Source organism: Bombina bombina, chromosome 6, assembly GCF_027579735.1.
Source record: "Bombina bombina isolate aBomBom1 chromosome 6, aBomBom1.pri, whole genome shotgun sequence".
Classification (NCBI taxonomy): domain Eukaryota; kingdom Metazoa; phylum Chordata; class Amphibia; order Anura; family Bombinatoridae; genus Bombina; species Bombina bombina.
The window spans coordinates 667,433,679-667,454,929 of record NC_069504.1 but is presented as its reverse complement, the minus strand read 5'-3'; positions in this window follow the sequence as shown (position 1 = coordinate 667,454,929).

The window sequence follows — 21,251 nt, the reverse complement described above, 5'->3', positions numbered from 1 at the left end:
AGAAAGATTAAAAAATATCATGGGTAATATTATACATTCTAACCAGGTGGGCTTCATGAATGGTAGAAGTTCTGTAGTAAATATCCGAAAGGCATGTCTCATTATTGAATATTTTAAAGAATTATCGTACCAACCTGAGAAACTTCATAAATTAAACCAGGACGCGGCTATAATAGCTCTAGACGCTGAAAAAGCTTTTGATGCAGTTCAGTGGGATCATCTTTTTACGTCTTTGCTTAGATTTGGTTTCTCAGGACCATTCGTGAATTTCATTAAAATCATTTACAACAATCCGGTTTCTACAATCTCGGTGAATGGGCTAGTCTCTACAGAAATAATATTGGAAAGAGGTACCAGACAAGGTTGCCCCCTTTCCCCCTTTTTATTTAATTTGTCAATTGAGCCGCTAGCGATCAAAATCCGCCAGGTGTTGCAAGGGGTCCTATGTAAAAATATAGAAGAAAAGATTTTATTATATGCGGACGATATACTGATCTTCTTAAGAAATAGTAAGTACAATATCCCAAAATTAATGGAAATGATAGAACTATATAGCTCCTTCTCAGGTTATAAAATAAATGTCAATAAATCGGAACTCTTATGGCTCAGTAATTATAAGGATTCGTATAAAAGTCCATTTAAAGTTGTTGATCAAATCTCGTATCTAGGTATCATTCTTAATAAGAATCCAAAATGCTGGTATGACTTAAATTTAACTCCAACTCTACAGAAAATATATCTCCAGCTAAATGCCTGGAAACATTTACCACTATCTCTATCTGGAAAGATTGGTTTAATTAAAATGATTATTGTCCCTAAGATCCTTTATAAACTACAGAATCTACCACTCCTTCTAAAGAAGGCCGATATCTCACTGTTTAATAAAAATATAACAGAATTTCTGTGGGGAAATGGAAGGAGAAAAATCTCTTTAAAAACACTATCATACTCCAAAGAATATGGGGGCTATGCATTACCAGATATTAGGAATTACAATTTAGCATGCTTGGTTAAAATAGCAGCTGAATGGCTGATAGATAAAGAATATTTCACAGATAAATTATTAGAAGAAGAGATTGCAAAACCTTACACAACTAAAGCGTTATTACACACACAAGCTAAAGATATCCCTCAGAAAATCAAACGTCTGTTTTCATATCTCAGCATTATAAAAGCTTGGCAACAATACTGCAAGAAATTAAGAGTCAATTTTGTAGTATCTAAGTTTTTAACAATAACTGGTTATCCTCCGTTTCCAGAAGCCTTAAAATCCGCAGTATTCCATAGATGGAAAAGAAAGGGCTTAATTAATATTAGTCAAATAATTAATTTTACTTCAGTTATAGCACAGATTAAAACATTTGAAGAGCTAAGAGGTGAATTTGACCTCCCTAGCAAAGATTTTTTTGCTTATCTACAATTAAGAGATCTTGTTAACAAATTATTACAGAATCAAAATAATGAATGGGGCTGGCCGTCACTTACTCATCTTTTGGATCTATGTAAGAGTGGGAATTTCTCAATAAAAAAATGGTACAGGGAATCATTAAGACAGGAGGGCAATTCAAATCTCCAACTGATCGTTAAGAAATGGCATTTGAAGGGTTTAACAGTATGCAATGAAGAATATATACAAAATAGTATCATGAGATCTAATAAGATCTTTATTTCTACTAACTTTAGAGAAGTAAACAATAATATATTAAATCAAATATATCTTACCCCTTCTGCCATGGCAAGATGGAATAGCAAAACGCAAGATAAATGTGTCAAATGCGGTAGCAGGGGGGCTGATATTGTGCATTACTTTTGGGAATGCACATTAATTAGACAATACTGGAATAAAATGAGTTTTTGGCTATCAAGAATATTAAAAAAAGAGTTTAAGATCTATCGAGCTTTAGTATTTTTTCTATTCCCTCCAGATATAAAAGAAAAGATCAATAATAAGGAATTTATTGAATTAGCTATTGGGGTGGCCAGGTTCTTATTATTGAAAACATGGATCTCGAAAAAAGTGCCTGCTATATCTGAAGTAAATAACCAGATCATGAAACAAATGACTATAGAGCAATGCTTATTAGAATTAGACAAAAGCAATGAAGTTGAGAGATTTTTCAAGAAATGGGAGATATTGATATATTCACAGTCATCGGATATGCAAAAGAAAATTATCTATCCACTTAGATCTACAGAGTATGTAATGAATGCCATACTTAGAAATGAGCTACCCTTGGTATACTGAGCTGGGTATAGGAGAAGACTGAGGACACTATATTATACTTATATCCCCTGTTTTTTTTTTTGTTTTTTTTTGTTTTTCTTTTCTTTCCCCCCATCTTGTTTTGCTGTTTCCATACCATATAATAAAAGGTTGTTCTTGCAGGGAGGAATTAATTGTTTTGGTGTTGTTAAGAAGGGTAGGGGATTTGAAGGATTGAGACTTTATTTAGTTTTTGTGAGTAAGCCCGTGGTTAAATGGCTGGTATATAACATAGAAGGAAATTTTTTTCTTTCTTTTTTTGTTTTGTTTTTTCTCTCTTTCTTCGAATGTAAAATGTATATCTATAACTTCTAAATATGTGAACTTGAGATGTAATATACCCCAATGTCCTTCCCCTTTGCTTTTTTTCTGTACCCCTCATGGATTTCCTTTTTCAATAAAAATATTATTAAAAAAAAAAAAAAAAAAAAAAAAAAAAAGAACTAAGTTACAAAATATAAAAAAAGAACTGTTACAAAAAATAAAAAAATATTTACAAGCATTATAAAAATATTACAACAATTTTAAGCTAATTACACCTACTCTAAGCCCCCTAATAAAATAACAAAGCCCCCAAAATAAAAAAAATGCCATACCCTATTCTAAAATAAAAATAGAAAAGCTCTTTTACCTTACCATGCCCCAAAGAATTCTGCTCTTTTGCCTGGAAAAAAAACATACAATACCCCCCCAACATTACAACCCACCACCCACATACCCCTAATCTAACCCAAACCCCCCTTAAATAAACCTAACACTAAGCCCCTGAAGTTCTTCCTACCTTGTCTTCACCACGCCGGGTATCACCGATCGGTCCAGAGGAGGCTCCGAAGTCTTCATCCAAGCCCAAGCGGGGGCTGAAGAGATCCATCATCGGGCTGAAGAGGTCGATCATCGAGCTGAAGTCTTGATCCAAGCTGCGGCTGAAGAGGTCCATCATCGGGCTGAAGTCTTCTATCAAGCGGCATCTTCAATCTTCTTTCTTCTGGATCCATCTTCATCCCGCCGACGCGGAACATCCATCCTGCTCGACGACTTTGTGACGAATGACGGTTCCTTTAAATGACGTCATCCAAGATGGCGTCCCTCGAATTCCGATTGGCTGATAGGATTCTATCAGCCAATCGGAATTAAGGTAGGAAAAGTCTGATTGGCTGATGGAATCAGCCAATCAGATTGAGCTCGCATTCTATTGGCTGTTCCGATCAGCCAATAGAATGCAAGCTCAATCTGATTGGCTGATTGGATCAGCCAATCGGATTGAACTTGAATCTGATTGGCTGATTCCATCAGCCAATCAGAATTTTCCTACCTTAATTCCAATTGGCTGATAGAATCCTATCAGCCAATCGGAATTCGAGGGACGCCATCTTGGATGACGTCATTTAATGGAACCGTCATTCGTCGGGAAGTCGTCGGGCAGGATGGATGTTCCGTGTCGGTGGGATGAAGATGGATCCGGAAGAAAGAAGATTGAAGATGCCGCTTGATAGAAGACTTCAGCCCGATGATGGACCTCTTCAGCCGCCGCTTGGATCAAGACTTCAGCCCGATGATCGACCTCTTCAGCCGCCGCTTGGTTCAAGACTTCAGCCCGATGATCGACCTCTTCAGCCCGATGATGGATCTCTTCAGCCCCCGCTTGGGCTTGGATGAAGACTTCGGAGCCTCCTCTGGACCGATCGGTGATACCTGGCGTGGTGAAGACAAGGTAGGAAGATCTTCAGGAGCTTAGTGTTAGGTTTATTTAAGGGGGGTTTGGGTTGGATTAGGGGTATGTGGGTGGTGGGTTGTAATGTTGGGGGGGTATTGTATGTTTTTTTTTCCAGGCAAAAGAGCAGAATTCTTCGGGGCATGCCCCGCAAAAGGCCCTTTTAAGGGCTGGTAAGGTAAAAGAGCTTTTCTATTTTTATTTTAGAATAGGGTAGGACATTTTTTTTTATTTTGGGGGGCTTTGTTATTTTATTAGGGGGCTTAGAGTAGGTGTAATTAGCTTAAAATTGTTGTAATATTTTTATAATGCTTGTAAATATTTTTTTATATTTTGTACTTTAGTTAGTGTATTTATTTGTATTTAATTTATTTATTGATAGTGTAGTGTTAGGTTTAATTGTAGATAATTGTAGGTATTTTATTTAATTAATTTATTGATAGTGTAGTGTTAGGTTTAATTGTAGATAATTGTAGGTATTTTATTTAATTAATTTATTGATAGTGTAGTGTTAGGTATAATTGTAGATAATTGTAGGTATTTTATTTAATTAATTTATTGATAGTGTAGTGCTAGGTTTAATTGTAACTTAGGTTAGGATTTATTTTACAGGTAATTTTGTAATTATTTTAACTAGGTAGCTATTAAATAGTTAATATCTATTTAATAGCTATTGTACCTGGTTAAAATAAATACAAAGTTGCCTGTAAAATAAATATAAATTCTAAAATAGCTACATTATAATTATAATTTATATTGTAGCTATATTAGGGTTTATTTTACAGGTAAGTATTTAGCTTTAAATAGGATTAATTTATTTAAGAAGAGTTAATTTATTTAGTTAGATAATAATTATATTTAACTTAGGGGGGTGTTAGTGTTAGGGTTAGACTTAGCTTTAGGGGTTAATAAATTTATTATAGTAGTGGCGAGGTCCGGTCGGCCGATTAGGGGTTAATACTAGAAGTTAGGTGTCGGTGATGTTAGGGAGGGCAGATTAGGGGTTAATACTATTTATTATAGGGTTATTGAGGTGGGAGTGAGGCGGATTAGGGGTTAATAACTTTATTATAGTAGCGGTGAGGCCCGGTCGGCAGATTAGGGATTAATAATTGTAGGTAGGTGGCGGCGACGTTGAGGGCGGCAGATTAGGGGTTAATAAATATTATGTAGGTGTCGGCGGTGTTAGGGGCAGCAGATTTGGCGTACATAGGGATAACGTAGGTTGCGGCGGTGTGCGGTCGGCAGATTAGGGGTTACATTTTTTTATTAGAGCGGCGGCGATGTGGGGGGGGCCTCGGTATAGGGGTACATAGGTAGTTTATGGGTGTTAGTGTACTTTAGAGCACAGTAGTTAAGAGCTTTATGAACCGGCGTTAGCCCATAAAGCTCTTAACTCCTGGCTTTTTTCTGCGGCTGGAGACTTGTCATTAGATTTCTAACTCACACTTCAGCCAAGACTCTAAATACCGGCGTTAGAAAGATCCCATTGAAAAGATAGGATACGCAAATGGCGTAGGGGGATCTGCGGTATGGAAAAGTCGCCGCTGGAAAGTGAGCGTTAGACCCTTTCCTGACTGACTCTAAATACCAGCGGTAGCCCAAAACCAGCGTTAGGAGCCCCTAACGCTGGTTTTGACGGCTAACGCCAAACTCTAAATCTAGATTGGATTGGATTTTTTGTATATCGAAAATACATCTTAAGCTAACGCTGGCATAAGCTAGTCTGTCCTTGAGTCCAGCTCCCTCTCAAACTTTAAAGGCACCACTAAGCCTAAATATATAATAGTAATGGGGCCAGGTTGGCCTTTACCTACCTTTAGGTAATTTGTAGTGCATCAGTCAGCAAGCATCCCTCCTGGCTCCCTCCTTACACAGTTCTGTGTAAATTTCCCACACTATATTTGGCCTGCCCCTTAGGTAGTGTGCCCTGTCCCCTCACCAATCAATTGTTTGTCCCTGCTTTGAGTGACTGAGTGAGTCTACAGCAGTGGAGGTTGGTTAGGCTAGGCCTGGTGGGTGGGTGTGTCTGATGATGTCATCCTGTTCCAGCAGCCGTCGGGCCCGGGACCAACCCCCCTTGTTTAAAAAAGTCCTGCAAATGTTTAAAAAAAGCAGGGATAACTTGTCCAACCCCTGGCCAGCCATAATAGCTACGATCATAGCCAGCAAGAGCTGTTTGTCAGTCAGGGCCCAGGTGGGCCCTCCAGGTCTGACTGACTGCCCCAAAAGCAGGGTGGCCACCGGAGAAAATGGAAAAGGATGAGTTTTGTACTAAATACTTTTTTAAGACACTTTTGAAGGAAAGACTGGTTTTGTTAATGTTTGATAAGGATGAGAGTGAAAAGACAAGAGATGTTTTATTGGAAAATGAGCTGTTGGAAGACATTTAGGTTAAGTTAGAAAAGTTAGAAAAATATGATAATGATTTGTTAGAAAGGGATGTAAGTTTGGATGAGATTGCCAAGGTTGTTAGGAGTTTTAAGAATGGGAAGGTACATGGTTGTGATGGTTTGCCTGTTAAATTTTATGCTTGGTTTTTGGAATTTGATTGGGGTGGATATGTTGGATATTTATAAGTTTGTTTTGAGAATTAATGTTTTCCCTGTATCAATAAGGAAAGAGTTGATAGTTTTGTTATTTAAAAAAGGTGCCAAGAGAGATTTGAGAAAAAGGTGTTGGTAAATAGAATACATAGAGTGATTGGTAAGGTTGTGGGTGAAGAGCAAGTGTGTGCTCAGGGGCCTAACTAGCAGTGATGCGAGGGTCGCCATTGCGACCGGGCCCATCAGGTCCCTCTCACAGGGGGGCCCAAAACTTCAGGTTATATAAAAAAAAAATGTAATTACTATTTTAATTTCCAACCAAATAAAACTTGATTGTAATTTCCAGGGCTAGCACTGCAGCACAATTTTACACAGTCACAAACACTGTCTTCTTTATTTTATGTTTGTGTGACCTGCCGCCGGCTGCCCCGGGAACTTTCCATTTTGGCCTGCCGCGCATAGGCTAGAGAGTCTGCCTCTTCCCTCCCTCCTGACTGGCTGCACGTGTATTTGAATCATCTTGTGGCTGCACGTGCAGTCAGTAGGAGTTGTCGTTGAGTCTGCTAGTGTAGTGGTGGCGGCAGAAGTGACTTAGTGAGTTAGAAGCTATGGAGAGACAAGAGAGACATCTCTAGTGGCAGCCACGGTAAGCTCAGGCTGAGGGGAAGGAGGGGCGCGGGGGCCATTGGTCGCAGGGGGTCCGTGACACTGTGTCATGTTATGCGTGCGCTGGCTGGGAGGGAGAAAATCTGCTTGGCACCACACGGGTTATATGGGGTTAATATGTAGACTGGTGGGATGGCTTAAAGTGTGACAAAATTGTTTGTGAGGGTAGAAGATAGACATAAGAGCGGCAAACAGGTGACACGTTTAATAGCTAATAGGGGATACAACTAAAAGCTTTCAGGACACTGAGGTCCCTTGTCAGGCCTTATTAGAATGCCTAAGGAAAGGACCTCAGTGTCCTGAAAGCTTTCAGTTGTATCCAATAAAGATATACCTGTTTGTATGTCGCTCTTATTTACTTACAAAAGGATTTTACTCAATGTCATTAATGCTTATGTAGGGCTAACAAAACAGGTCTTCAATTTTATTCTATAATGGGCAACTAATAATTGTTGGTACTAAATCTCGCCAGCATAGATAAAGCTCATGCAAACCTTTTTATTTTTCTTTAAAGTATATTATTATTTACAATACAAGGATACATTTATAATAAAGTTATGTTCATTATTTCCCACTATTTATATTACTGCACTTATGTCTATTTTTATGCCATTTTGTTTTTTGCATACCTGCTCGCATGTGTTATGAATTCCTCATCATTTTAGTATGTTAGGTATACTTGTGTATGTGTTTTTTCTGTGCATGTGTGTGTGTGTGTGTGTGAATGTATGAATGTATGAGTAAGTGCGTGTGTGCGCATGTGTGAGTGTGTGTGCTTGTGTGAGTATGTATGTCTTTGGGTGTACATGTGTGTGTGTGTGTGTGTGCTTGTGTGAGTATGTATGTATGTCTTTGGGTGTACATGTGTGTGTGTGTGTTTGTATATATATATGTATGTGTGTTTGTCTCTTGGCTACAAAATTAGGACAGTTCCATTTTTTATTTATATCATAGTGAATGAACTCTTGTGCTGTTTCATAGTATGGCCTTTGCAATGGATTTGTTATAAAGATGTTAAAAAACAAAAAAAGGAAAATATATATTAAAATAAAAAAATAAAGAGAAAAATGTTTTCTTTTCTTTCTTTTTTTTAAAGAGGGATAAATAATATAATATATATTTTTTTAATTATAATATAGTATATATATATATATATATATATATATATATATTGCAAGTTGGGGGGGCCCTTCATGGATTCTTGCACCGGGGCCCTGAGGCTTCTAGTTACGCCTCTGTGTGTGCTGTTCCTGTGCATCAGATTTTTGAAAGTTTGTTGTTACATGATATTCTGTGGTATGTGAGGGACAAAATGCGGTTTGTTGCTGTCGCTATTGGGGATTTTGAAAAAGCGTATGATAGGGTAGTGCATGATTTTATGTTTTATGTTTTAGAAGGTTTTTCTGTTACGATTATTGGATGGTTTAAATGCGTGTATTGTGATATTATGATTCAGGTTCAGGTTAATGGTTTTTTGACTGACGAATTTTGTGTTAAATTTGGAGTGTGTCAAGGTTGTCCTTTGTCTCCTGTGTTATTTGTATGTGTGATTGAGCCATTGTTAACTAGCTCGAGGAAGGATAAATTAGTTAGAGTTGTCAGTGTTCCTGCAAGTAATGGTAGGTGTTTGAAAGTGATTAGGTATATGGAGGATGTGAGTGTTTTTTGTGAGACTCAAGCTGGTTTGAGGAGGGTTAAAACTTTGGTTGAATGTTTTTGTATGTCTAGTTGTTTCAGAGTTAAAGTGAAAGTTTTTGGTAATGATAGAAAGATTAATTTGTGTGAATGACCTGTGATTGATGGTGCAATTGAGGTGTTGGGTGTGAAATTTGATGTGGATTTGAAAGGCTTGGAAAGTTTGGAGAATGTTTTGGATAAAGTGAGTAGAAAACTGTTTTGCATTACGGTGCTGTACGGCTATACCGCGGAAAAATTGGCCGTTGCGCATGGAATGGCAGGTCTCCCGTAGTTCAAGTTGTGGCGGTATAGCTATACCGCAATAATTTTAGCCTGTAACGCAACTCTCCATTCTGCACTCAAAAAATGACTTTTGAGTGCGGGATTTCCATTGCGCCGTATTACAGGTTGTGCAGTCCGTAGGTTGTGCGGTTGTGTAAAATGCTTGCATTATAGCCTATACCGCCGTGATGCATTCCCCGATCTGAGACCAGTAGTTATGGATTTTGCTAAACAAATATGTTTCACAAAACTCATAACTAAAATGTTACAAAGTACACTAACACCCATAAACTACCTATTAACCCCTAAACCGCCATCCCCGCATCGCAAATACTATAATAAACATGTTAACCCCTAATCCGCCACCACTATATAAAGCTATTAACCCCTAAACTGCTGCCCCCCACATCGCTACTAATAAACTAAACCTATTGTTCAAATCAGCCAATAGGATTTCAGTATCTCTCATCCTATCTACTGATTTGAATTTTTCAGCCAATAGGAATGCAAGGTACTCCAAATATAAAATGGGTACCTTGCATTCAAGCTTCAGTGTGCGGCATCGATCGCATGAAGAGGATCCTCCATGCCGGATGGCTCCGCGGTCGCCAGTACTATTCCACGGACACCTCTGCTGCCTTCGCTCTTGATGAAGGGAGAAGAGTTTCCCACACTGGATGAAGATATCGTCACCTGGAAGAAGACTTCACCACATGGAAGAAGACCTTCTCCGCCGGACTTTAGGAACGGCGAGTACCTATTTGGGGTTAGACATAGGTTTTCTTTTATTTTTGGGGTGTGTTTTTTTTTAGAATGTGGCTTTTTTATTTTAATGGGCTGTAAAAGAGCTGAATGCCTATACAAATTCCCCTTTAGGGGCAATGGGTAGTTTAGGATTTTTTAAAGTTATGTTTTTTATTTTGGGGGGTTTTACTTTTAGGGGGTACTTTGTAATTTTTTAAGGTAAAAGAGCTGTTTAACTTAGGCCAATGCCCTACAAAAGGCCATTTTAAGGGCCATTGGTAGTTTATTGTTAGGTAAGGGGGTGTTTGTATTTTGGAGTGGCTTTTTTGTTTTTACAGGGCTATTAGATTAGGTATAATTTTTATTATTTTGGATAATTTTGTTTATTATTTTTGTAATCTTACCTATCCTATGTGCTCTTTCTATCTTTAGCTTTGCAAATTGTTCTGGCATATTTAGCATTCTAGGAAGTTCTTCTGCCACAAATTTGACTAAGTCCTTCTCTATGTGTGTTTCTGGGATTCCCAGTATCCTTATATTATTCCACCTGGATCTGTCTTCTATTTTTTCTTGTAGTTTTTGGATTTGGGCGTTTTGTTTATCGACCTTAGATTCTTGTGATTTGCACCTATCCTCCATTTCGGAAATACGAGATTCTGCTTCATCCATTCTCATGGAGAATTGGCGCAACTCAGAAGATAGGGATGCAAGGTTCTGTCTCACTTTATCAAATTGAGGTAACATTATGTCTAATATTTTGGAAATGATCATTTGGGCATCTAAAGTTGTGTTATTAATAGTGGGGATTTCACCTCCAATAATTTCCTGGGAGCCTTGCAAGCTGGCCCTTATATTGGTGTTTTTTTTATCTTTGTTCTTTGGTGGCATTGTAGGAGATTTGGAGAATGAGACAAATCTTTCCATGTGTTGGTGGTGTAAAGAGCAAATTACTCCTTTAATAAAACTGTGCAAAAAAGAAAAACTAGTGAACCTGTGACTGTGGTACTATTGGGGGAAAGAGAAAAAAGAAAGAAAACATAGCTGTGGGTGTTATTATTTATATCCTGAAGGAAGAAAAAAAAAATGGAGAAGAGGGGGATATATTGAAAAAAAAAATCAAGTGTGAAAGTGAATACTTTTCCTTTAGATAAATAAATACATTGCCATCATAGTTGAATTATGCTGTGGTACTTACTTGCTCTCTGTTAAGAATTACTCCAATTACTAACAATCGCTTGCAATACAAGGTAGTATGCTTAATTTCAAAGAGATAAAGTGCACCTATGTATATATAAAAAAAATATATCCACTGTTAGTAGAAATAAAAGTCTTTTGAGACAGAGCGTTAAATCGTTGCTGTAAATTTATTCAATACATAGACAGGTGAACACCACTCCACACACACCTCAGCCACATCCGACGCGTTTCCTGCCGCTAAACGGCACTTTGTCAGGGATATTGTTAGCTGTTACAATCCTCCCTTAAAAAGGCTCAACCCTAGCATATAAATGTATGTTTAAATATTTTTTATTTTGTTATAACAGGAATCTCTGATCATATACAATACAGTAAAAATTTTAGGAATAAGTTTGATAACACTCCCAGATAACAGATCCAATATGTCCAGTATATCCCCAGCACCTCCCATATTTTTTAAAGATACTTCATATTTCCCGGAGGCACAGTGCTGAGGGTACAGGATCCTATAAACTAAATCAAGACTCATACCCTTTGCTACAGTTGGCTGTGTCTGAGAATACTGTTTCATAGTTATCTTCATTCGTGAACCTCTTAATACAGAAAACCTAGTGATTACCAAAGGGTTCATAATGCTTATAATGATCAGTTAACCCCCAGCCCTCGAGAGAGTGAGGGGGGGGGAAAGGAAAGGGAAGGAGACGGAGGAGGACAGACATTATCCCCACTCCCAGCGGACCTCCCGAACTCCCAGAGATGGCGTCTGTTCAGTGTTCAGGACTCATGTTGAGCCATAATTTCCCTTCTGGGAGTGGACGAGTTACTGATCCAATAATACCATATTTTCAGAAATGAGGCTCTGTTGTTTAAGATGTTCGTTGCATGTTCATGCATGGTGTAAGTGTAAGAGATTTTGTTGTGTATTTCTGACCATGGGAGGGGGGCCACCTTTCAATACTTCGCTATGCAGACCCTTGTTACTGTGCATAGTATTCTGATGAACGTGTTTATGTGTTTATGTGTTTATGGAATTTATCTATGTGTTCGTGCAATAGTGCCTGTTCAATCGTAAGAGTAAACTCTTCCTCCAGCAGTTGGCTAAGAAGAGTGGAGAGTCTCCGCCAAATCTTTTGTATCTCCCCACAGTCCCACCACATATGCCTATATGACCCTAGCTCACCACATCCTCTGTAACATAAGTTACCCCCGTTCAGCTGCATATGGGCTGTTCTCACTGGAGTAAGATACCATCTGAATATGGTCTTCATAACGTTTTCTTTTAGGTCCATGCTAATTAACCCTTTATCAGCCCCTAGAATTATTTCCTCCCATTCTTGCACACTTTTAAGTATGTTCAAATCCTTCTCCCATGCCCTGATTACCGAGGACTTGGTCCTGTCCGGAGGTGTCTGTAGTGTTAAAAATATCCTCGATATGTTATGCTTTGTTCTAGTCAAGCTTGCTCCACATCTCTCTAGCACCGTAAATTGTTCAGTTTTTGTTTTTTTAAGAAAGGTATGTAGAGATGAGCGCAACTGGAGATAGAGGTACCAGTGGAGTTTTATGGGTGTAAGTTTTTCTTGTATTTGTGTGAAGGGCATCACTTGTCCCCGCTGCACTATATCCGCCACCCTATACAATCCCTTGTTTTCCCATTTGGCCGTTATCTTTCGAGAGTCATCTGTCAAAAGACATCTAATTGGAGTCAGTAAAGAGTATTCAGGAAATAGGTCTGTTCTCCTAAGTGTCTGTCTCCAAATCTTTATGGTCAGGTCTGAGGTGTATACTTGGGTATGTGTTTTAGCTGGTTGATTAGGATGTATGTCCCATAGGATTGAGTCTCTCTCCTCCCATCCTCCCAATCTCGTCTTTAAAGACACCCAGGTGGCCTCCTCTGATCTCCTCATAAGGCAAGTGTCCTGAGCTAGTCTAGCGGCCCTATAGTATTCTAGAAGGTCCGGAGCACCCACTCCCCCCGCAGCTCTGCTTCTGCAAATCACCTGTTTCACAATTCTGGCTGATTTCGGTCCTCTTATGAAAGCCATTAGATCAGTCTGTATGTTAATGATATCTGGTTTGACCAGTTTAATGGGAAGGGCTCTGAAAAGATATAGAATGCGTGGTAGTATGTTCCTTTTGACTAATGCTACTCTCCCCATTCACAAGAAACCACATGTTTGCCACTTCATTAGGTCTTTTTTAAACTGGTTTAAGGCAATTAGCCAAGACCTTAGTAAAAATCTTAAGATCCTGGTTAATTAAAGAGATAGGGCGGTAATTTTTGCATTTCTTATGGTCCTTATCTGGTTTGGGGATCACTACTATTTTTGCATCTAATACCTCCTGAGGAATAGGATTGCCCTCCATGACAAAGTTAAAAAATTTAGTCAGATGGGGAGTTAGTGTACCTTTGAAAAGTTTATAATATTCCCCCGGGAACCCGTCGGGGCCAGCTGCTTTCCATGGTTTTAGGTCTTTAATGGCTTTTAGAATCTCTGTGGTAGATATTGGTGTATTGAGGGTATCCCTTTGCTCTGCCGTGAGTAAGACCAGTTCACAGTCATCTAAGAATTCCCTTGTTTGAGTTATGGTTTCCGTGTTATGTATCACCTTTTCCCCGTCATATAGCCTACTATAGAAATTTGCAAATGTGTTAACTATTTCTTGGGGATGGGAGGTCAAGTCCCCCTTCTCTGTCTCCACCGAAAGTATGGCCGATGCTCTATATCTCTCCATGATTTTGTGTGCCATATATCTGTCGGGTTTGTTTGCAAATATGAAGTAATGTGCCTTGAGCTGCTGAGCTGCTCTCACTGCTTGTAAGTTTAATATTGCTGCTAAAGAATGTTTTTTGTCTTGGAGGATTTGCAATGTCCCTGGGTTTTTGGTTAGTTTATTTTGTCGCTCTAAGTCTTCAATATGTTTGTGAAGCTGTTCTGTGTGGGCTCTGTATTTTTTATTAGTTTTAGCTTTAAGTTGGATTAATAATCCCCTCCTCACTGCCTTATAGACTGCCCATGAGTATGTTGGCTTTGTGGTTGAGTCAGTGTTGATTGTCCAGAATTCTGTCATGGAGCGCAGTATGTCATTGTGATCTTGGTCGTGTTTTAGCAGGGTGTTATCATATGTCCAAGTTCTACACCTATTGATGTCTCTCAGTCCTTCCAAGTCAATTGAAATTATGGAGTGAGCCGACCACACGCAAGTGTGTATACTCGAGCGTTGCAGCATAGGCTGCAGTATCTGGCTCAGATATATATAGTCCAGTCTGATATAGGAGTTATGTGCTGAGAAGAAGGTGGTATCTGTGGTTGAACCGTAAAGTGTGTGCCATGTGTCTATAAGAGTGTGCGATGTGATTGAGTCTTGTATTGCTTTGACAATGCGATTATGTCTATGATGTTTAGGCGTTAGTTTTTTACTTTGAGAGGATTGGATGGGAGCCATAGTTATATTAAAATCCCCCGCTAGGATAATCTTAGTTTGTGACCATTCTGTTAATAGGTGAGCGATATGGGCAAAGAATAGCTGTTGGTTTTCGTTGGGGGCATAAACATTACAGAGGGTTACTTCAGTTTCATGGATGCGCCCTTTCACTATCAGATATCTTCCTTCAGGGTCCGTCAGGGTGCTAGTATGAGAGAAGCCTATCGAGGAGTGAATTAAAATAGATACCCCACGGGTCTTATTGGGTGCAGTGGCGTAGTAGTGTATAGTAAAGTATTTGGCCCAGTACTTTGGTAAGCTGTCTTTGAGAAAATGTGTTTCCTGTAAAAACACTAGGGCCTAGATTTGGAGTTTGGCGGTAGCCGTGAAAACCAGCGTTAGAGGCTCCTAACGCTGGTTTTAGGCTACCGCCGGTATTTGGAGTCAGTCAGGAAAGGGTCTAACGCTCACTTTTCAGCCGCGACTTTTCCATACCGCAGATCCCCTTACATCAATTGCGTATCCTATCTTTTCAATGGGATCTTTCTAACTCCGGTATTTAGAGTTGTGGCTGAAGTGAGCGTTAGAAATCTAACGACAAAACTCCAGCCGCAGAAAAAAGTCAGTAGTTAAGAGCTTTCTGGGCTAACGCCGGTTCATAAAGCTCTTAACTACTGTGCTCTAAAGTACTCTAACACCCATAAACTACCTATGTACCCCTAAACCGAGGTCCCCCCACATCGCCACCACTCGATTAATTTTTTTTAACCCCTAATCTGCCGACCGCCACCTACGTTATACTTATGTACCCCTAATCTGCTGCCCCTAACACCGCCGACCCCTATATTATATTTATTAACCCCTAACCTGTCCCCCACAACGTCGCCGCCAGCTACCTACAATAATTAACCCCTAATTTGCCGACCGCAAAGCGCCGCTACTTACGTTATCCTTATGTACCCCTAATCTGCTGCCCCTAACACCGCCGACCCCTATATTATATTTATTAACCCCAAATCTGCCCCCCACAACGTCGCCTCCACCTGCCTACACTTATTAACCCCTAATCTGCCAAGCGGACCGCACCGCTATTATAATAAAGTTATTAACCCCTAATCCCCCTCACTAACCCTATAATAAATAGTATTAACCCCTAATCTGCCCTCCCTAACATCGCCGACACCTAACTTCAAACATTAACCCCTAATCTGCCGACTGGAGCTCACCGCTATTCTAATAAATGTATTAACCCCTAAAGCTAAGTCTAACCCTAACACTAACACCCCCCTAAATTAAATATAATTTACATCTAACGAAATTAATTAACTCTTATTAAATAAATTATTCCTATTTAAAGCTAAATACTTACCTGTAAAATAAATCCTAATATAGCTACAATATAAATTATATTTATATTATAGCTATTTTAGGATTTATATTTATTTTACAGGTAACTTTGTATTTATTTTAACCAGGTACAATAGCTAAAATAGTTAAAATAATTACAAAATTACCTGTAAAATAAATCCTAACCTAAGTTACAATTAAACCTAACACTACACTATCAATAAATTAATTAAATAAAATACCTACAATTACCTACAATTAAACCTAACACTACACTATCAATAAATTAATTAAATACAATATCTACAAATAAATACAATGAAATAAACTAACTAAAGTACAAAAAATAAAAAAGAACTAAGTTACAAAAAAATAAAAAAATATTTACAAACATCAGAAAAATATTACAACAATTTTAAACTAATTACACCTACTCTAAGCCCCCTAATAAAATAACAAAGACCCCCAAAATAAAAAAAAATGCCCTACCCTATTCTAAATTACTAAAGTTCAAAGCTCTTTTACCTTACCAGCCCTGAACAGGGCACTTTGCGGGGCATGCCCCAAAGAATTCAGCTCTTTTGCCTGTAAAAAAAACACATACAATACCCCCCCAACATTACAACCCACCACCCACATACTCCTAATCTAACCCAAACCCCCCTTAAATAAACCTAACACTAAGCCCCTGAAGATCTTCCTACCTTATCTTCACCATACCAGGTTCACCGATCGATCCAGAAGAGCTCCTCCGATGTCCTGATCCAAGCCCAAGCGGGGGGGGCTGAAGAGGTCCATGATCCGGCTGAAGTCATCATCCAAGCGGGAGCTGATGAGGTCCATGATCCGCTGAAGTCTTCATCCAAGCGGGAGCTGAAGAGGTCCATGATCCGGCTGAAGTCTTCTATCAACGGCATCTTCAATCTTCTTTCTTCGGAAGCCATCATCTTCCATCCGACGCGGAACATCCTCTTCTCCCGACGCCTACTCGCCGAATGACGGTTCCTTTAAATGACGTCATCCAAGATGGCGTCCCTTGAATTCCGATTGGCTGATAGGATTCTATCAGCCAATCGGAATTAAGGTAGGAATATTCTGATTGGCTAATGGAATCAGCCAATAGAATGCGAGCTCAATCTGATTGGCTGATTGGATCAGCCAATCGGATTGAACTTGATTCTGATTGGCTGATTCCATCAGCCAATCAGAATATTCCTACCTTAATTCCGATTGGCTGATAGAATACTATTTATTATAGGGTTAGTGAGGCGGATTAGGGGTTAATAACTTTATAATAATAGCGGTGCAGTCCGCTTGGCAGATTAGGGGTTAATAAGTGTAGGCAGGTGGAGGCAACGTTGTGGGGGGCAGATTAGGGGTTAATAAATATAATATAGGGGTCGGCGGTGTTAGGGGCAGCAGATTAGGGGTACATAGGGATAATGTAAGTAGCGGAGGTTTACAGAGATTAGGGGTTAAAAATAATATACAGGGGTCAGCGATAGCGGGGGCGGCAGAATAGGGGTTAATAAGTGTAAGGTTAGGGGTGTTTAGACTCGGGGTACATGTTAGGGTGTTAGGTGCAGACGTAGGAAGTGTTTCCCCATAGACAACAATGGGGCTGCGTTAGGAGCTGAACGCGGCTTTTTTGCAGGTGTTAGGTTTTTTTTCAGCTCAAACATCCCCATTGTTTTCTATGGGGGAATCGTGCAAGAGCACGTTTTTGAGGCTGGCCGTGTCCGTAAGCAACTCTGGTATCGAGAGTTGCAGTTGTGTTAAATATGCTGTACGCTCCTTTTTTGGAGCCTAACGCAGCCATTCTGTGGACTCTCAATACCAGAGTTATTTTAAAGGTGCGGCCAGAAAAAAGCCAGCGTTAGCTACGCGGGTCGTTACCGACAAAACTCTAAATCTAGCCGTAGGTTAGCATTTAAGGTCTTATATTGGTTCATTGCCAGCCTGTGTTTGACATCAGTATTTAGGCCACGAACATTATAGGATATTAATCTAATCTTAGTGTTCATGAGAATATGTATTGGTTAGTGTCGATATGTGTATTAAATAGAGTGTAGACATATAACCCACATCGTGAGTATTCTTACCCCAGGATCTTTGAGTTGAGGAGGTGTGCCACAGCTTAGGAGTTTCTGTGTCGGAAGGGCCGCTGAGAGGGGGGGGGGGAAACAAGGAATAAACAACACAATATCAAACAATTAACAATTAACTGGTCCCCCACAGAGGGACAACTTGGCGCTGCCCAAGGGCATCTTGGTAAACAAGTGATTTCCACTTAACTTAGGTGTTGGGGAATAATTACTTATCTATTTTCAAAAATGATAATATGGTGAGCATTGTCATAGAATGTGTCCATCTGCTCGGCCAATTTATGTTAAAGTTATTAAGGGAATCGTCTGTCTATGGCCTCTCCCCTTCGTTGTCCAGTTTAGATAGACATCGAGGGATCCTCCCTCAACTCCCTCAGCCATAGGGGGGTGATAGGGTGGTATATTTACAAGGAGTCACTTTGAGGCTTGCAACCCCCGTATCTACAACTGATTGAGTCCAGAAGGGGATGTATGGAGAAAACCAGGGAAGAACAAAGCCAAAGGAGAGAAGAGGGGACATCTTTACGATTTCTCAGCTCCGGCTTCACTCATTTTTTGTTTCTTATAGCTGACTTTTTGCCAAGTCTGTTGAGCAGTAGAGCCGGTGGGTCTATTCCCCCGTGGTGTTGGTGGATGTTGCTCCGAGGAAGTCGGGGGGTCCGGGGGTTCCAGGCCAAGCATAACACATACCTCCGGTATGTCCTCCTGGTTCTTGATGTTTATGGTTTTGGAATCTTTGAGAATACTTAGGACGAAGGGAAATCCCCATCTGTAAGGAATTTGTTGTTTGCGGAGAATATTAGTTAATGGTCTTAATAGGCTTCTTCGTTGTAGGGTATATAGGCTTAGGTTCTGAAAGAATTGTACTACGTTACCCTGAAACTTGAAAGTTGGGTTCTTTCTGGAAGCTTGTAATATCTTTTCTTTATCAGGAAAAAAGGTCATTTTGACTATCACATCCCTTGGAGGTATACCGTTTTTGGTTTTGGCTTTGAGAGCCCTGTGTGCTCTCTCTACGGGGAATGTGTAGTCAGGGGCTGAGCCTGTGATTTGACTGAAAAGTTGTGCAATGTAAGCCGGAATGTCCTTAGCGGTTACATCTTCTGGGATCCCCTTCAACCTAATATTATTTCGCCTACTCATGTTCTCTAAGTCTTCCATTTTGTCTTGTTAGTCCTGGAGAAGTTGTTGTTGGTCAGATATTGTTTGTGTCATTTCATCTACATTTTCAACCTGTAATGTCTGGAAAAAGACAAAATAAGAGTTGGACCACAGCTGCTGATATATGACTTTAAGAGGGTGTTGCTAAGTGTGTAGCAGGAGGTTACATAAATATTACCCCTGAGTAACAAGTAAGATCCTAGCAGACACACAGAAAGCAGTTTAATATGAGATTAGCAAGTAGGAGCAGATATAACTATGGCTGACGCAGCTTATATATATATATGGTATTCAGCAGTGTACCTTAAGTGCTTGTAATCACAAAGTATTCTAATAAATATGTAGGAGATGTTATAAATGCGCATAGAGAAATAATGTGTGGCCAACAACAGGTTAAATACGGCAGAGGTAAATCAGGTAATGCAATATGACAAGAAAAAGTAATTAAACCTAATTGTATGTGTAAAGTGAAACTACTGAATCTAGGCACTGAGAGTTAGGAAATAACCTCTTTGTTAAGGTACCTTTAGAGGGACACAGGAGCGTGTTAGACCGGAACACCGGTATCAGCGTTGTGAGAGCAGAGAGAGCTTGCTTGATGCTGCCTTTGCGGCAGTATCGGGCGTGTGACGTCACAGAGGCCGAAGTTCCGGAGTAGCGCAGCAGGTCTGTGAGTAGCAGTTCAGGCACAGGCTGACAGTTTGAGATGCGAGTAAACTCCAAGCAGTTTGGGAGGTCTGGGTGGAGCTTGGGTCAGAACAAGAGTCAATACCAAGCACTGATTAGAGGTTGGCGCTGGTATTTAAAGGAGATTTGTATGAAGAATTAAAGAGACAGTAGTAAACATAGCAGTAAATGGTTAGAAGTGTGACAGGACACCCCCTCCAAGGAGCAGCACCGAAGCTCAGGACCAAGGTCGATCCGGAAACCTCTGATGGAAGCGGGATATCAGCCTGGGAGCCGAGATGTTAGAAGAGGGTTCCCAAGAGTTATGCTCCACAGGGTAGTCTTTCCATTTAATAAGATATTGAAGAACACCCCTCATGAGTCTACTGTCCAAAATGTCCTCAACCTCATATTCCAGGTTGGGGTCCACTAAGATAGGTGGTAAGGTGGTATCCATACAGCGGTCACGTACCTGGCGGTAGGGTTTCAGCAGGGATACGTGGAAGGTAGGGTGTATTTTCAGGGAGGTAGGTAGAGTGAGGCGAACTGCATTACAGTTTATGATCTTTTGTATAGGAAAAGGTCCTATGAAGAGTGGTGAGAGTTTTCTAGACGGCGTGGATAATCGAAGATTTTTAGTGGAGAGCCAGACGAGATCTCCAGTAGAGTATGCAGGTGGAGGAGTTCACCGTAGATCATAGTATTTTTTCTGTATGAGCTTTGCATCCTCAATAGCATGCTTAACAGTCACGAAATTCAAATCAATAGTGGATGTTAGGTCAGATATGTGAGGATGGTCAGGAAGTAGATCAGGTAGGTATTGGAACATTGGATGGAATCCATAGTTGATGTAGAAGGGTGTCTGTTTAGTGGTAGAGTGCACAGTATTATTGAAGACGAATTCAGCATAATGCAACTGTTGGGACCAAGAATGTTGGTTATTATGACAATATGTTCGTAGAAACTGCTCCACCTATTTGTTGCACCGCTCCGTCTGTCCGTTTGTCTGAGGGTGGTATGAAGAAGATAGGGATTTGTCAATGGAGAACTGTTTACAGAAGGCAGACCATAGAGAGCTAGTGAACTGAGACCCACGATCAGTTAGTATTTTTCTGGGAAGTCCATGTAGCTTAATGACATTAGTAAGTAAGAGTTGAATGGTTTCTGCAGCAGATGGGAGCTTGTGAAAAGGTATCAAGTGGAGCATTTTACTAAAAAGATCTACTACCACAAGAATAGTCGTGTTTTTTTCTGATTTTGGTAGATCCACTATGTAGTCTAAGTCGATTTCTTTCCAAGGTTTATCCGGAGTAGGTGTGGTAAGCAAGAGTCCGAAGGGTGGTCTCTTACTCCTTTTTGAAATGGTACAAGCTGGGCAGGTGTTTATGAAATGGGTAACATCTGGTAGAATGGTAGGCCACCAGTAGGACCTCTGTAAGAGCTCCTTTTTTTTTTTCAAC